Source organism: Phocoena sinus, chromosome 9 (assembly GCF_008692025.1).
Source record: "Phocoena sinus isolate mPhoSin1 chromosome 9, mPhoSin1.pri, whole genome shotgun sequence".
Classification (NCBI taxonomy): domain Eukaryota; kingdom Metazoa; phylum Chordata; class Mammalia; order Artiodactyla; family Phocoenidae; genus Phocoena; species Phocoena sinus.
This window is the reverse complement of record NC_045771.1, coordinates 40,189,410-40,208,185: the sequence shown is the minus strand read 5'-3', so window position 1 is coordinate 40,208,185 and position 18,776 is coordinate 40,189,410. Positions and strand designations below refer to the sequence as shown.

General features: G+C 38.3%; 1 protein-coding gene across 1 annotated transcript in view; it reads left to right on the top strand.

Annotated features, from left to right (window-relative positions):
• The window catches only part of DNAJB9 (DnaJ heat shock protein family (Hsp40) member B9), a 421,139-nt gene that overhangs the window by 306,057 nt on the left and 96,306 nt on the right, over positions 1 to 18,776 (top strand). The window contains exon 7 of the transcript XR_004351515.1: positions 17,638 to 17,731. The gene's annotated coding sequence lies outside the window, so the exon portion shown is untranslated. The remainder of the gene's footprint in view (positions 1 to 17,637; positions 17,732 to 18,776) is intronic.

The following is an 18,776-nucleotide window of genomic DNA, read 5'->3' as shown; positions in this document are numbered from 1 at the left end:
AACATGGGAATTGGAAAATATCATTATAAGCAACTTGTATGAACCCTTGATGTTTTAAATTAGCCATGAAATGTGACTTGCTTTGTAATATTTCAGAGCTTCTGAAAATCCCAGCTTTTAAATCGAAATTTTCCTGTTTGGCAGTAACACAGCAGTCCTACAAAATAATTTACAACAATTTGCTTTGTTAGTTATCCCTTTTAAGCAACCCTTGAGGGGAGGAATACATTATTAATCCCCATTTTATGGATGATAGTATTGATGTATTAAGAGGATTCAAAGCTTTGATTTAGCCAACATTGCATTTTTTAGTCTCAGTCCAAAGCTCTCGTCTTTACTTAGGCCAGGATGCCTGCCCTTATTATTTTGGTTTATCTTGATAAAGAACACAGGATCAATTTCCAAAAGTCAACTTAAACCACTTAGAAAAATAGGGGTAAATATAGCAGCATTGCTTTCTCAGGTTGATACACTAAGGTTTTCAGTTTTGCAGCACTATTTTTATTTTGTAATTGCTATGAATATTAGCATTTGTACATCTTCTCCAAATCATACCATAGGACTACTATCTTAGAGGAGTTTACCTCAGTCATTTTCAACAATCAAGTAAAGGAGAGAAGACATTGCAATTCTAATTGAAGTATGTATCTGTACATTGTGGACTATACTACCCAATTCCCTGAACATTTTGTTCTTTAATTAAATATACACTTTGCCTTGGTGTTTTACGTTTGGAGAAGTATTTTTACATACAGATTAAAAAAAACAAAACTCTTTGCTATAACTGTGTGATTCTGTAAAGCAGATCTTAAAAGATGAGGTCATTGATGCTCCCTCAGAAAGCTGAAGAGACTCTTGTTCAGAGGCAAGAATAGAGCCCATTTATTATAGCTTTTGCTTCAGTTCCCTTTCTATGGCAAAGGAAGTATTGATAATTGAAAGTAATACAGTGATCATCATCCCCACTCCTGGACTCAATATATATTTTACTGATTTAGTTTACACAGTTGTTTTTCTAAGTGTGGTACCCAGGCAGTCGACATCAGAATCAAAGACTGACTAAAAGAAAGATACCTTTAGTGTTCCTGGCAGCTACAGAAAGAGGATTGGGGGGAAATCTTGGAATCTGCTCTTTAACAAGGTCTCCAAGTGATTTTCATGCTTACTAAAATCTGAGATCCATGGCATAAGAGTAAGGGGCTTGATCCACATCTATCATAGAAGCTATTCTGCTCATGGAAGCTGTTTGAGATCTGTGAGTAACTGGATTGCTTTGTTTCAATACAGAGTGCACTTTTTTCCCAGTGTAATCTTCACTTACTGAACTGGCCTACATCTAGCAAAACTGTTTAAACATTGCAAGCAATCCAGGTTAACAAGATGGTTGAATGTTCCTGAAACCTTCTCACATAACGTTTTCACCTAGGTGGGTGGACTCCTACCAAGGAAACCTTGCTGCTCAGGCTAAATACCTGGGCCTATAGTTAGATTTACTCCTCCTACTGGACTTTCTGGGAGTGGCTAATGGTGACCTGTGCTTACTGTAGAGGGTACAGCAAGTTTTTCTTAGCTGGGCAATTTGCTTTAACTGTCTACATTTTTATTACCTTCTTATCTCGAGTGCTAAATTTGATATCTCCTTTAAAGTGCATAAACATTTTACTGAATCTAGAGCTCAGCCATACAATAACCCAGAACTAAGGGAGGCATAAAATGTAAAGGGCCACTCTGAGTTCTCTATTACTTCCTCTTATTCTACTATATGTAGTACTAGTACTTGATCTTCAAAGAGAGCATGTTCTAGTTACCTGGAATAGTACACTAAGTGAAGAAATATTGTAAGGTTTAATGTGCTAGATAAATATAATGTGACATTATTAACATCATTATCAAGAGAAATGGCATCAAATAAAGTTCTCTTGTTTATTTAAAGGAGCAAAAGCAAGGCACTTTTCAAAAATTTTTTCTAAAATCCAGATTCCATAGTTTTGACATATTGTATGCTCATGTAATTTCCCATTTTAAAATTTTCTAAGATCCCTTCATACAGAAAACTCTTTCTATCATCTCTGTTTCCATTACTGCTTACATATTCTTGGGCATTAACTCAAATTTTAGACAATGGACCAGGGTGAATTAGGGTCCAGAAAATGCCCAGGGGTACGCTGAACCTAATGGGTGCTTAAGACCTTGGCAGAAAGAAAGGAGGAAAGAAGAGTAAACTTTGGTGTGATTTGGGCCAAGCTTCTCAAGCTTCTTGAATTTTTCTTCTATAAAAGCATATATGTGGGGGATGGCGGAAAGGTAAGATGTGGAGATCACCTTCCTCCCCACAAATACATCCGAAATACATCTACATGTGGAACAACTCCTACAGAACACCTACTGAACGCTGGTAGAAGACCTCAGACTTCCCAAAAGGCAAGAAACTCCCCACGTACCTGGGTAGGGCAAAAGAAAAAAAAAAAACAGAGACGTAAGAACAGGGATGGGACCTGCACCTCTGGGAGGGAGCTGTGAAGGAGGAAAGGTTTCCACACACTAGGACGCCCCTTTGTGGGCGGAGACTGCAGGTGGCGGAGGGGGGAAGCTTCAGAGCCACGGAGGAGAGCACAGCAACGGGGGTGCAGAGGGCAAAGCGGAGAGATTTCCACACAGAGGATCAGTGTCGACCGGCACTCACCAACCCAAGAGGCTTGTCTGCTCACCCGCTGGGGCGTGTTGGGGCAGGGAGCTGAGGCTCGGGCTTCGGAGGTCAGATCCCAGGGAGAGGGCTGGGGTTGGCTGCATGAACACAGCCTGAAGGGGGCTAGTGCTCCACAGCTAGCCGGAGGGGGTCGGGGAAAAAGTCTGTACTTAAGAGGCAAGAGACCATTGTTTCTGGGAACATAACCCCACCCATTAGCAGAGAGGCTGGCTAAAATCACAATAAGGTCACAGACAACCCAAAACACAACACCGGACACGGTCCTGCCCACCAGAAAGAAAAGATCCAGCCTCATCCACCAGAACACAGGCACTAGTCCCCTCCACAAGGAAGCCTACACAATCCACTGAACCAACCTTAGCCACTGGGGGCAGACACCAAAAACAATGGGAACTACGATCCTGCAGCCTGTGAAAAGGAGACCCCAAACACACTAAGTTAAGCAAAATGAGAAGACAGAGAAACACACAGCAGTTGAAGGAGCAAGGTAAAAACCAAACAAACCAAACAAATGAAGAGGAAATAAGCAGTCTACCTGAAAAAGAATTCAGAGTAATAATAGTAAAGATGATCCAAATTCTTGGAAATAGAATGGAGAAAATACAAGAAACATTTAACAAGGACCTAGAAGAACTAAAGAGCAAACAAACAATGATGAACAACACAGTAAATGTAATTAAAAATTCTCTAGAAGGAATCAATAGCAGAGTAACTGAGGCAGAAGAATGGATAAGTGACCTGGAAGATAAAATAGTGGAAGTAACTACCACAGAGCAGAATAAAGAAAAAAGAATGAAAAGAATTGAGAACAGTCTCAGAAACATCTGGGACAACATTAAACACACCAACATTCGAATTATAGGGGTCCCAAAAAATGAAGAGAAAAATAAAGAGACTGAGAAAATATTTGAAGAGATTATAGTTGAAAACTTCCCTAATATGAGAAAGGAAATACTCAATCAAGTCCAGGAAGTGCAGAGAGTCCCATACAGGATAAATCCAAGGAGAAATGTACCAAGACACATATTAATCAAACTATCAAAAATTAAATACAAAGAAAAAATATTATAAGCAGCAAGGGAAAAACAACAAATAACATACAAGGGAATCCCCATAAGGTTAACAGCTGATCTTTCAGCAGAAACTCTGCAAGCCAGAAGGGAGTGGCAGGACATATTTAAAGTGATGAAAGGGAAAAACCTACAATCAAGATTACTTTACCCAGCAAGGATCTCATTCAGATTTGACAGAGAAATTAAAACCTTTACAGACAAGGAAAAGCTAAGAGAATTCAGCACCACAAAACCAGCTTTACAACACATGCTGAAGGAAGTTCTCAAGGTAGGAAACACAAGAGAAGGAGAAGACCTACAGTAACAAACCCAAAACAATTAAGAAAATGGTAATAGGAACATACATATCGATAATTACCTTAAATGTAAATGGATTAAATGCTCCAACCAAAAGACATAGACTGGCTGAATGGATACAAAAACAAGACCCATATATATGCTGTCTACAAGAGACCCACTTTAGACCTAGGGACACGTACAGACTGAAAGTGAGGGGATGGAAAAAGATATTCCATGCAAATGGCAATCAAAAGAAAGCTGGAGTAGCAATTCTCATATCAGAGAATTTAGACTTTAAAATAAAGACTATTACAAGAGACAAAGAAGTACACTACATAATGATCAAGGGATCCACCTAAGAAGAAGATATAACAATTGTAAATATTTATGCACCCAACAGCAGCACCTCAATACATAAGGCAAATGCTAACAGCCATAAAAGGGGAAATCAACAGTAACACAATCATGGTAGGGAACTTTAACACCCCACTTTCACCAATGGACAGATCATCGAAAATGAAAATAAATAAGAAAACAAGCTTTAAATGATACATTAAACAAGATGGACTTAATTGATATTTATAGGATATTCCATCCAAAAATGACAGAATACACTTTCTTCTTAAGTGCTCATGGACCATTCTCCAGGATAGATCACATCTTGGGTCACAAATCAAGCCTTGGTAAATTTAAGAAAACTGAAATCATATCAAGTATCATTTCTGACTACAGCACTATGAGACTAGATATCAATTACAGGAAAAAAATCTGTAAAAAAACAGATACATGGAGGCTAAACAATACTAAATAAACAACAGATCACTGAAGAAATCAAAAAGGAAATCAAAAAATACCTAGAAACAAATGACAATAAAAACATTACGACCCAAAACCTGTGGGCTGCAGCAAAAGCAGTTCTAAGAGGGAAATTTATAGGAATACAGTCCTGCCTCAAGAAACAAGAAATATCTCAAATAAACAAGCTTAACCTTACACCTGAAGCAATTAGAGAAAAAAGAACAAAAAAAACCCAAAGTTAGCAGAAGGAAAGAAATCATAAAGATCAGATCAGAAATAAAGGAAAAAGAAATGAAGGAAACAATAGCAAAGATCAATAAAACTAAAAGCTGGTTCTTTGAGAAGATAAACAAAATTGATAAACCATTAGCCAGACTCATCAAGAAAAAAAGGGAGAAGACTCAAATCAATAGAAGTAGAAATGAAAAAGGAGAAGTAACAACTGACACTGCAGAAATACAAACGATCATGAGAGATTACTACAAGCAACTATGCCAATAAAACGGGCAACCCTGAAGAAATGGACAAATTCTTAGGAAAGCACAACCTTCTGAGACTGAACCAGAAAGAAATATAAAATATGAACAGACCAATCACAAGAACTGAAATTGAAACTGTGATTAAAAATCTTCCAACAAACAAAAGGCCAGGGCCAGATGGCTTCACAGGCGTATTCTATCAAACATTTAGAGAAGAGCTAACACCTATCCTTCTCAAACTCTTCCAAAATATAGCAGAGGGAGGAACACTTCTCAACTCATTCTACGAGGCCACCATCACCCTGATACCAAAACCAGACAAAGATGTCACAAAGAAAGAAAACTACAGACCAGTATCACTGATGAACATAGTTGCAAAAATCCTCAATAGCGTACTAGCAAACAGAATCCAGTAGCACATTAAAAGGATCATACACCATGATCAAGTGGGGTTTATCCCAGGAATGCAAGGACTCTCAATATATGCAAATCAGTCAATGTGACACAACATATTAACAAACTGAAGGAGAAAAACCATATGATCATCTCAATAGATGCAGAAAAAGCTTTTGACAAAATTCAACACCCATTTATGATAAAAACCCTCCAGAAAGTAGGCACAGAGGGAACTTTCCTCAACATAATAAAGGCCATATATGAGAAACCCACAGCCAATATCGTTCTCAGTGGTGAACAACTGAAACCAATTCCACTAAGATCAGCAACAAGAGAAGGTTGTCCACTCTCACCACTATTATTCAACATATTTTTGGAAGTTTTAACCACAGAAATCAGAAAAGAAAAAGAAAAGGAATCCAGATTGGAAAAGAAGAAGTAAAGCTGTCACTGTTTGCAGATGACATGATACTATACATAGAGAATCCTAAAGATGCTACCAGAAAACTACTAGAGCTAATCAATGAATTTGGTAAAGTAGCAGGATACAAATTAATGCACAGAAATTTCTGGCATTCCTATACACTAATGATGAAAAATCTGAAAGAGAAATTAAGGAAACACTCCCATTTACCATTGCAACAAAAAGAATAAAATATCTAGGAATAAACCTACCTAAGGAGACAAAAGACCTCTATGCAGAAAACTATAAGTCACTGATGAAAGAAAGTAAAGATGATACAAATAGATGGAGAGATATACCATGTTCTTGGATTGGAAGAATCAAAATTGTGAAAACGACTGTACTACCCAAAGCAGTCTACAGATTCAGTGCAATCCCTATTAAACTACCAATGGCATTTTTCACAGACCTAGAACAAAAAATTTCACAATTTGTATGGAAACATAGAAGACCCCAAATAGCCAAAGCAATCTTGAGAAAGAAAAATGGAGCTGGAGGAATCAGGCTCCCTGACTTCAGACTCTACTGTGAAGCTACAGTAATCAAGACAGTATGGTACTGGCACAAAATCAGAAATATAGATCAATGGAACAGGTTAGAAAGCCCACTCTTTTACAGCTACATGTAAAAGAATGAAATTAGAACACTCCTTAACACCATATACAAAAATAAACTCAAAATGGATTAAAGCCCTAAATGTAAAGCCAGACACTATAAAACTATTAGAGGAAAACATAGGCAGAACGCTCTATGACATACATCACAGCAAGATCCTTTTTGACCCCCCTCCTAGAGACATGGAAATAAAAACAAAAATAAACAAATGTGACCTAATGAAACTTAAAAGCTTTTGCACAGCAAAGGAAACCATAAACAAGACAAAAAGACAACCCTTAGAATGGGAGCAAATATTTGCAAATGAAGCAACTAGCAAAGGACTGATCTCCAAAATTACAAGCAGCTCATGCAGTTCAATATCAACAAAACAACCCAATCCAAAAATGGGCAGAAGACCTAAATAGACTTTTCTCCAAAGAAGATATACAGATTGCCAACAAACACATGAAAGAATGCTCAACATCACTAAGCATTAGAGAAATGCAAATGAAAACTACAATGAGATATCACCTCGCACCTGTCAGAATGGCCATCATCAAAAAATCTACAAACAATAAATGCTGGAGAGGGTGTGGAGAAAAGGGAACCCTCTTGCACTGTTGCTGGGAATGTAAATTGATATAGCCACTATGGAGAACAGTATGGAGGTTGCTTAAAAAACAAAAAATAGAAATACCATACGACCCAGTAATCCCACTACTGGGCATATACCCTAAGAAAATCATAATTTTAAAAGGGTCTTGTACCACAATGTTCATTGCAGCTCTATTTACAATAGGCGGGACTTGGAGGCAACCTAAGTGTCCATTGACAGATGAATGGATAAGGAAGATGTGGCACATATATACAGTGGAATATTACTCAGCCATAAAAAGAAATGAAATTGAGTTATTTGTAATCTGTGTATGGACCTAGAGACTTTCATACAGACTGAAGTAAGTCAGAACGAGAAAAATAAGTACTGTATGTTAACACATATATATGGAATCTAAAGAAAAAAAAATGGTTATGCAGAATCTAGTGGCTGGACAGGAGTAAAGACGCAGATGTAGAGAATGGACTTGAGGACACGGGGACTGGGAAGGGTAATCTGGGTCGAAGTGAGAGAGTGGCATGGACTTATATATGCTACCAAAATAGATAGCTAGTGGGAAGCAGCCACTTAGCACAGGGAGATCAACTCAGTGCTTTGTGACCACCTAGAGGGGTGGGTTGGGGAGGGTGGGAGGGAGATACAAGAGGGAGGAGATATGGGGATATATGTATATGTGTAGCTGATTCACTTTGTTATGTAGCAGAAACTAACACACCGTTGTAAAGCAATTATACTCTAATAAACATGTTAAAATTTTTTTCAGAAAAAAAAGCATATATATGGAATCTAGAAAAATGGTACAGATGAACCTATTTGCAAAGCAGAAATAGAGACACAGATGTAGAGAACAATTGTATGGACACAGAGGTGGGAAAGGGGGAGTGGGATGAGTTGGGAGATTGGGATTGACATATATACACTACTATGTAAAAAATAGATCACTAACGAGAACGTACTGTATAGCACCAGGGAATTCTACTCAATGCTCTGTGGGAAGGAAATCCAAAAAGGAGTGGATATATGTATATGTATAGCTGATTCACTTTGCTGTGCAGCAGAAACTAACACAACATTTTGAAGCCACTGTACTCCAATAAAAAAAAAAAAAAAGCAAAGGCTTGTATTAGATTATCTTTTTTTTTTACAATTTTTTTTTTTTTTTTTTTTTTTTTGCGGTATGCGGGCCTCTCACTGTTGTGGCCTCTCCCATTGCGGAGCACAGGCTCCGGACGCGCAGGCCCAGCGGCCATGGTTCACGGGCCCAGCCACTCCGTGGCATGCGGGATCCTCCCGGACCGGGGCACGAACCGGTATCCCCTGCATCGGCAGGCGGACTCTCAACCACTGCGCCACCAGGGAAGCCCAGATTATCTTTAATGTAGTTACCAGCTCTAACACTGTGAGTCTCAATGAAATCTAGTCGAAGGGGGAAAGGAGAGAAAGAGATAAATATATATATATATATAAAGAGAATAGACAGAAAGAGGAAGTAACAAAAGGAGGAGAAGAGGAGAGAGGGAATAGGGAAGTGGTTGAGAGAGCGTCCCACCAATTACCTTGGCTGTGATTCCTTGATGCTGAGCAAGGGAGACCTTATCTGGTATTCAGAGGAATTCAATAAACAAGTGAGTAACTAAATAAATCACAAAAATCATAACATAATCATATCATATCATATCATATATGATAATCATATCATAATCATAATTTTCTCAGACAAGGTTGATTTAATAGCCACTTGGCCCTTAGTTAGTTTCATGAATTATTCTTGTATCCCTTTGGATACTACCTGTAGTTGATCGAGTTATATGGCATCACTGATTTGGACACTGTTACGCTTGGCTTGTAGAAGCCAGTAAATAGAAGACAGTTTATGAGAGGAATGCTAAAGGTGGCTGTGATAGATCTAAAATGTTATTTCCATTCATTTAAAAAGCTTCTGAAATATAAATAACCCCAGTGTGAATGGTAGGGCACTTAGCCTATCCAGTTCCTTTGTTCGCTAATGACTGCAAAAGTTCACTCTCACCTGCAGAGTCATAAAAGTTTACAAATAATAACAATACATGAACAGCCTCTCTGCCAAAATTCCTTGACCATGTCTTATTTTATTGATTCTACCCTCTAAATGTTCTACTAGAGGAAGAATGAATACGGATATTTAACAAGATTTTAGGAGAAATCAATATTAATGTATTTAGCAGCTGAGTTTAATTTTTAAAAGGGAAAAAGTCTGCATTAAAAAGGCTAAAGCTTAGATTTATTTGTATGCACTGAGGAACAGTTGGAAAGGAAGGGTGTTTTGAAGTTCAGTCAGCCGGACAGATCACTGGAGGGAGCTCTAACTTCACCACAAAACCAGAACTGAGCTCTTTCTTTGTTCTTAAATTTCACATACAGCCAATGCCCACCCGCCCCCCCCCCCCAATAAAATCAATAATAAATACGAAAAGTGTCTGGAAAGGAAAAATGTGGTTTTGGGGGCATCACATGCCACATTTGCTTACAAATAAAGACAGAACCACTATTCAGAATTGGCAATATTTAAACAATTCAAAAATACAGAGGGACGGGGGAAGATGGCGGAAGAGTAAGACGTGGAGATCGCCTTCCTCCTCACGGATACACCAGAAATACATCTACACGTGGAACGACTCCTGCAGAACACCTACTGAAGGCTGGCAGAAGACCTCAGAGCCCCCAAAAGATGAAAGGCTCTTGGTGCTCCAGCCCAGGAGACAGGGCTCTGCCTCTGAGGTAGGAGAGCCAACTTCAGGACACCGGTCAACAAGAGACCTCCCAGCTCCACATAATATTAAACGGTGGAAATCTCCCAGAGACCTCCATCTTAACACCAGCACCCAGCTTCCCTCAACGACCAGCAAGCCACAGTGCTGGACAACCTATGCCAAACAACTAGCAAAACAGGAACACAACCCCACCCATTAGCAGAGAGGCTGCCTAAAATCATAACAAGGCCACAAGACACCCCAAAACACACCACCAGACGTGAACCTGCCACTAGAGAGACAAGATCCAGCCTCATCCAGCACAACACAGGCACTAGTCCCCTCCACCAGGAAGCCTACACAACCCCGCTGAAACAACCTTAGCCACTGGAGACAGACATCAAAAACAACGGGAACTACGAACGTGCAGCCTGCAAAAAGGAGACCCCAAACACAGTAAGATAAGCAAAATGAGAAGACAGAAAAACACACAGCAGATGAAGGAGCAAGATAAAAACCCACCAGACCTAACAAATGAAGAGGAAATAGGCAATCTACCTGAAAAAGAATTCAGAATAATGATAGTAAGGATGATCCGAAATCTTGGAAGTAGAATGGACAAAATGCAAGAAACAGTTAACAAGGACTACAAGAACTAAAGATGAAACAAGCAACGATGAACAACGCAATAAATGAAATTAAAAGTACTCTAGATAGGATCAATAGCAGAATAAACTGAGGCAGAAGAACGGATAAGTGACCTGGAAGATAAAGTAGTGGAAATAACTACTGCAGAGCAGAATAAGAAAAAAGAATGAAAAGAACTGAGGACAGTCTCAGAGAGCTCTGGGACAACATTAAACGCACCAACATTCGAATTATAGGGGTTCCAGAAGAAGAAGAAAAAAAGAAAGGGACTGAGAAAATATTTGAAGAGAGTATAGTTGAAAACTTCCCTAATATGGGAAAGGAAATAGTTAATCAAGGTCCAGGAAGCACAGAGAGTCCCATACAGGATAAATACAAGGAGAAATACGCCAAGACACATATTAATCAAACTATCAAAATTAAATACAAAGAAAGCATATTAAAAGCAGCAAGGGAAAAACAACAAATAACACACAAGGGAATCCCCATAAGGTTAACAGCTGATCTCTCAGCAGAAACCCTACAAGCCAGAAGGGAGTGGCAGGACATACTGAAAGTGATGAAGGAGAAAAACCTGCAACCAAGACTACTCTACCCAGCAAGGATCTCATTCAGATTTGATGGAGAAATTAAAACTTTTACAGACAAGCAAAAGCTGAGAGAGTTCAGCACCACCAAACCAGCTTTACAACAAATGCTAAAGGAACTTCTCTAGATAAGAAATGCAAAAGAAGGAAATGACCTATAATAACGAACCCAAAACAATATAGAAAATGGGAATAGGAACATACATATTGATAATTACCTTAAATGTAAATGGACTAAATGCTCCCACCAAAAGACACAGATTGACTGAATGGATACAAAAACAAGACCCTTATATATGCTGTCTACAAGAGACCCACCTCAGACCTAGAGACACATACAGACTGAAAGTAAGGGGATGGAAAAAGATATTCCATGCAAATGGAAACCAAAAGAAAGGTGGAGTAGCAATTCTCATATCAGACAAAATAGACTTTAAAATAAGGACTATTAAAAGGGATAAAGAAGGACACTACATAATGATCAAGGGATCAATCCAAGAAGAAGATATAACAATTGTAAATATTTATGCACCCAACATAGGAGCACCTCAATACGTAAGGCAAATACTAACAGCCATAAAAGGCGAAATTGACAGTAACACATTCATAGTAGGGGACTTTAACACCCCACTTTCACCCATGGACAGATCATCCAAAATGAAAATAAATAAGGAAACACAAGCTTTAAATGATACATTAAACAAGATGGACTTAATTGATATTTATAGGACACTCCATCCAAAAACAACAGAATACACATTTTTCTCAAGTGCTCATGGAACATTCTCCAGGATAGATCATATCTTGGGTCACAAATCAAGCCTTGGTAAATTTAAGAAAAATTGAAATTGTATCAAGTATCTTTTCTGACCACAACGCCATGAGACTAGATATCAATTACAGGAAAAGAATCTGTAAAATATACAAACACATGGAGCTAAACAATACACTACTTAATAATGAAGTGATCACTGAAGAAATCAAAGAGGAAATAAAAAATACTAGAAACAAATGACAGTGAGGACACAACGACCCAAAACTATGGGATGCAGCAAAAGCAGTTCTAAGGGGGAAGTTTATAACAATACAAGCCCACCTTAAGAAGCAGGAAACATCTCGAATAAACAACCTAACCTTGCACCTCAAAGCAATTAGAGAAAGAAGAACAAAAAAGCCCCAAAGCTAGCAGAAGGAAAGAAATCATAAAAAATCAGATCAGAAATAAATGAAAAAGAAATGAAGGAAACGATAGCAAAGATCAATAAACTAAAAGCTGGTTCTTTGAGAAGATAAACAAAATAGATAAACCACTAGCCAGACTCATCAAGAAAAAAAGGGAGAAGACTCAAATCAATAGAATTAGAAATGAGAAGGAGAAATAACAACTGACACTGCAGAAATAAAAAAAATCATGAGAGATTACTACAAGCAACTCTATGCCAATAAAATGGACAATCTGGAAGAAATGGACAAATTCTTAGAAATGCACAACCTGCCAAGACTGAATCAGGAAGAAATAGAAAATATGAACAGACCAATCACAAGCACTGAAATTGAAAACTGTGATTAAAAATCTTCCAACAAACAAAAGCCCAGGACCAGATGGCTTCACAGGTGAATTCTATCAAACGTGTAGAGAAGAGCTAACACCTATCCTTCTCAAACTCTTCCAAAATATAGCAGAGGGAGGAACACTCCCAAATTCCTTCTACGAGGCCACCATCACCTTGATACCAAAACCAGACAAGGATGTCACAAAGAAAGAAAACTACAGGCCAATATCACTGATGAACATAGATGCAAAAATCCTCAACAAAATACTAGCAACAGAATCCAACAGCACATTAAAAGGATCATACACCATGATCAAGTGGGGTTTATTCCAGGAATGCAAGGATTCTTCAATATACGCAAATCTATCAATGTGATAAACCATATTAACAAATTGAAGGAGAAAAACCATATGATCATTTCAATAGATGCAGAGAAAGCTTTCGACAAAATTCAACACCCATTTATGATAAAAACCCTCCAGAAAGTAGGCATAGAGGGAACTTTCCTCAACATAATAAAGGCCATATATGACAAGCCCACAGCAAACATCATCCTCAATGGTGAAAAACTGAAAGCATTTCCACTAAGATCAGGAACAAGACAAGGTTGCCCACTCTCACCACTCTTATTCAACATAGTTTTGGAAGTTTTAGCCACAGCAATCAGAGAAGAAAAGGAAATAAAAGGAATCCAAATCGGAAAAGAAGAAGTAAAGCTGTCACTGTTTGCAGATGACATGATACTATACATAGAGAATCCTAAAGATGCTACCAGAAAACTACTAGAGCTAATCAATGAATTTGGTAAAGTAGCAGGATACAAAATTAATGCACAGAAATCTCTGGCATTCCTATATACTAATGATGAAAATCTGAAAGTGAAATCAAGAAACACTCCCATTTACCATTGCAACAAAAAGAATAAAATATCTAGGAATAAACCTACCTAAGGATACGAAAGACCTGTATGCAGAAAATTATAAGACACTGATGAAAGAAATTAAAGATGATACAAATAGATGGAGAGATATACCATGTTCTTGGATGGGAAGAATCAACATTGTGAAAATGACTCTACTACCCAAAGCAATCTACAGATTCAATGCAATCCCTATCAACCTACCACTGGCATTTTTCACAGAACTAGAACAAAAAATTTCGCAATTTGTATGGAAACACAAAAGACCCCGAATAGCCAAAGCAATCTTGAGAACGAAAAAAGGAGCTGGAGGAATCAGGCTCCCTGACTTCAGACTATACTACAAAGCAACAGTAATCAAGACAGTATGGTACTGGCACAAAAACAGAAAGATCAGTGGAACAGGATAGAAAGCCAGAGATAAACCCACGCACATATGGACACCTTATCTTTGATAAAGGAGGCAGGAATGTACAGTGGAGAAAGGACAGCCTCTTCAATAAATGGTGCTGGGAAAACTGGACAGGTACATGTAAAAGTATGAGGTTAGATCACTCCCTAACACCATACACAAAAATAAGCTCAAAATGGATTAAAGACCTAAATGTAAGGCCAGAAACTATCAAACTCTTAGAGGAAAACATAGGAAGAACACTCTATGACATAAATCACAGCAAGATCCTTTCTGACCCACCTCCTAGAGTAATGGAAATAAAAACAAAAGTAAACAAATGGGACCTAATGAAACTTCAAAGCTTTTGCACAGCAAAGGAAACCATAATCAAGACCAAAAGACAACCCTCAGAATGGGGAGAAAACATTTGCAAATGAAGCAACTGACAAAGGATTAATCTCCAAAATTTACAAGCAGCTCATGCAGCTCAATAACAAAAAAACAAACAACCCCATCCAAAAATGGGCAGAAGACCTAAACAGACATTTCTCCAAAGAAGATATACAGAATGCCAACAAACACATGAAAGAATGCTCAACATCATTAATCATTAGAGAAATGCAAATCAAAACTACAATGAGATATCATCTCACACCAGTCAGAATGGCCATCATCAAAAATCTAGAAACAATAAATGCTGGAGAGGGTGTGGAGAAAAGGGGGACACTCTTGCACTGCTGGTGGGAATGTGAATTGGTTCAGCCACTATGGAGAACAGTATGGAGGTTCCTTAAAAAACTACAAATAGAATTACCATATGACCCAGCAATCCCACTACTGGGCATATACCCTGAGAAAACCAAAATTCAAAAAGAGTCATGTACCAAAATGTTCATTGCAGCTCTATTTACAATAGCCCGGAGATGGAAAGAACCTAAGCGCCCATCATCGGACGAATGGATAAAGAAGATGTGGCACATGTACACAATGGAATATTACTCAGCCTTAAAAAGAAATGAAATTGAGTTATTTGTAATGAGATGGATAGACCTAGAGTCTGTCATACAGAGTGAACTAAGTCAGAAAGAAAAAGACAAATACCGTATGCTAACACATATATATGGAATTTAAGGAAAAATGTCATGAAGAACCTAGGATAAGACAGGAATAGAGGCGCAGACCTACTGGAGAACGGACTTGAGGATATGGGGAGGGGGAAGGGTGAGTTTTGACAGAGCGAGAGAGAGTCATGGACATATACACACTAACAAACGTAGTAAGGTAGATAGCTAGGGGGAAGCAGCCGCAAGGCACAGGGAAATTAGCTCGGGGCTTTGGGACAGCCTGGAGGGGTGGGATGGGGAGAGTGGGAGGGAGGGAGACGCAAGAGGGAAGGACACATGGAGCATATGTATATGTATAGCTGATTCACTTTGTTATAAAGCAGAAGCTGACACACTATTGTAAAGCAATTATACCTCAATAAAGATGTTGAAAAAAAAAATACAATATATATAGTTAGAGCCACAGTATACACTTTGTATGAAAAATACTTTGAAAAATATACTTTAAAACTCTCCACACTGTCACACCTCACCCCCATTATAATAGTGTAAATCCAAAATGACACCACTCTCAAGGCCAGCCAGGCAGAATCTGGCTTTGGTGTTCACAGAATTCACACAAGCTCTTGAGTAATTTATACGGGAGGAGACTTGTAAAGGCGTGGGTGATATCTTGGGCCCATTCTTAGCAACATCACAGCTGTTTCTGTGTTGGACCAGCTTTATGAAGGGCATTTACTTTTTCAGAGGCTGAGGTGGTGTGCTTGATAGCACCCCTGGATTGGGAACCAGAACACCTAGATTTTCATCACTGCTGAAATCCTAACTATATGTGAGCCTGTGGGCTTTATCGTCTTCACCTTTCCTGATGAAAACAGAATATGAAAAGGTTGAACTAAGTGATTTCTAAAGTCCCTTCTAATTTTTAAGTATGATCATCAAGTTAAAATTGTTTATTGCTTTTTCAGTACGAACTGACTCTGATTATCATGTATGTTCATAGAGAGTGATATTTAGAATTCACTTCTGTCATTTAGAACCCCTACCCACCCCCGAATGCTGTGTCTATCTTAAATACATTTTCCAAGAGTTTTCCTACACCTTCCTTCTTATATACCCTTCCTCCTCCTTCCATTGCTTACCTGGTCCTTTTACAGTTGGCTCCAGCTAAGAAGCAAATCTGCACTAATATTCTGAAAATGACTCTCAGTATCTCAGGATCAGGCCTAACCTGGTAGGAATTCTGGGGACTTAAGCAGGCTATAGAGCAGGGTCTTCTGGTAGGGATTTGTTTAATTAAGGTGTTACCTCGAGCCAAGTACATAATTTGCAGGACCCAGTGCAGAATGAAAATGCAGGGTCCCTGCTCAAAAAATTATTAAGAATTTTCAGATGGTGACTGCAGACCATTAAACCAAGCCAAGGGAACTTATGAACGTGGGGCCGTTATGTCATAGTATGTGACTACACAGGTCACATACCCAGGCAGCCATTCGTGCCTGGAGTGGTGGGAACCCTGGGTTCAGTCTCACTGGTGCATAGGACTGAGTTTGACTCCAAAAGCATTATCCATGAAAAAAAAAATCCAATACAAATAAGGTAACATAAAAGCAAGCCACTCCTGCCAACTTATTTTTTTAAAGGTGACAAATGGTTCCAACAAAGAAGCTCTGATTATGTTTTGGCCAAATCCTTAGAAGGATAATCATTTAAATAGTTTCGGAAAAAGCACTGTGGAAAGGGAAGGTGTTGAAATCATATGATCATTTTGTTTATACTAATTAAAATTTTCATTCTGAGAAGGTGTAATGGTTTCTTCCAAGTAGTTTCAAGAAATTGGAAAGCCAGATGGAGATGCAAACAGTGGCACAAAGACTGACAAGAAGTTTCCTGGAGGGACTGGCGAAGTATAGGGAAAAGATGCTTTCAAAAGGCTAGAGGCATTAGTTTACCTCTACTACCCAAAGCTTTAAAATAAAGTTTGTAATAGATCAACTGTATAATTTCTTCGTGTTTTTTTCTAACATTTTATTTTTGTCTGATTCTGTTATTCTAGTGGGGAGATTACCTTGGCAATGTATACACTGTATTGTAACCTTTGATGGGATATTTGTGGTTTCAAAACAAGTTCAAAACTTTTTTTTCCTTTCAACAATAGGCATTAGTCAGCATTGATTGACTTTATGACAGTGTTCCTTGGCATTCATTTTTATTTGAGCTCAGAGGTCCAAGTAAATTGTGTTAATATTTTAGGTAGCATCTTGTGATTTGCATTGGCTGAGATCTGGAACAAGACAATTCACAGCTGTGAATTTGTTTTTTCCTCTCTACACAGCACAACTTGGTGGCATCCTGACTGCCTCAGAGAAGCACCATCATCACCTTTGAGATGGAGTCTTAGAAGGCTTCTTCCAACCAGTTGTAAGCAGGTAAGTTTGCATTAGGGCTTCTGCTGCCTTCTCTCCCTCTTCCCCAGGTTCTGAGTCTCCTACTCCTACCCTCATCTGTGAACAGAAGCTTATACTTTTAGACTTTCAAGTTTTCCTTCTCTTGCAGTAGTCCTCTTTCTCTCTTGAGTTAAAAACTAGCCAATCTGCTGAACTGAGTGTTACTAGTTTGTCTACTGGTGGATGACTATACACATAGGTGCACTTCTAAGTACTATGTTTGCTTTTTCTTGGAGCCTGCCGCTATGAGAAAATTTAAGCCAAGTGAGAGTCAGAAACGTAGAAATATGTCATGAGGAAGGCCAGAAGGAGAGTTGACTTGGGTAAGGAGTGGTAGATATATTGTGACCTTAAAATAACAAAGTTGCTTACTTTCTACCATAAAGGCAATCCTAATTCTTAGATAGTATATCTCATCCTTTTAAGGGTGTGTTGGCCAACCAAAGATAATTTAGAGAAGCTAAAATTCAGGAATCTGAAAACAGTCCTTAATTATAGCCTTTGCATTCAATTCACAATGAAAGCAGATTGAATTTAAACTTCCCAATAACGTAACCCTCGGGGCTAATGCTCTTGGGATAAATTTAAAATGAAACTGTTTCATACTGAAATCCATTAGTCATTTCTTTAGCAAACCCTCTTAGGTAGGGCCCCTTTAGCCTACATTTCCTGATTCTGCTGTACTTTATGGTGTTATGACTAGGTCCCAAAGAACACTGTGGAATGCAATCTGTAAAATCACTTTTTACTTAAAATTTTAAAATCAAAAATGACTGGAGAAAAAACATGGTAATTATAGCTTAACATAACAATGCAGAGGATACAGCCTGCAATGTAGTAGTTTCAATCACCATTATTATTAGCACAGTTTTTAGTAGTCATTAGTTGCTGAATTTTAAAATGTTTTGTTTATTAAGATAAAAAATAGATTTTTATTTATGCAAAAGATGCCATCGAATCAGTGTTCCAAAGGTGGTGAGGAGTTAGTTTTCTCATTATCACAAGATCTTTCCTCAGGCATGCTGCA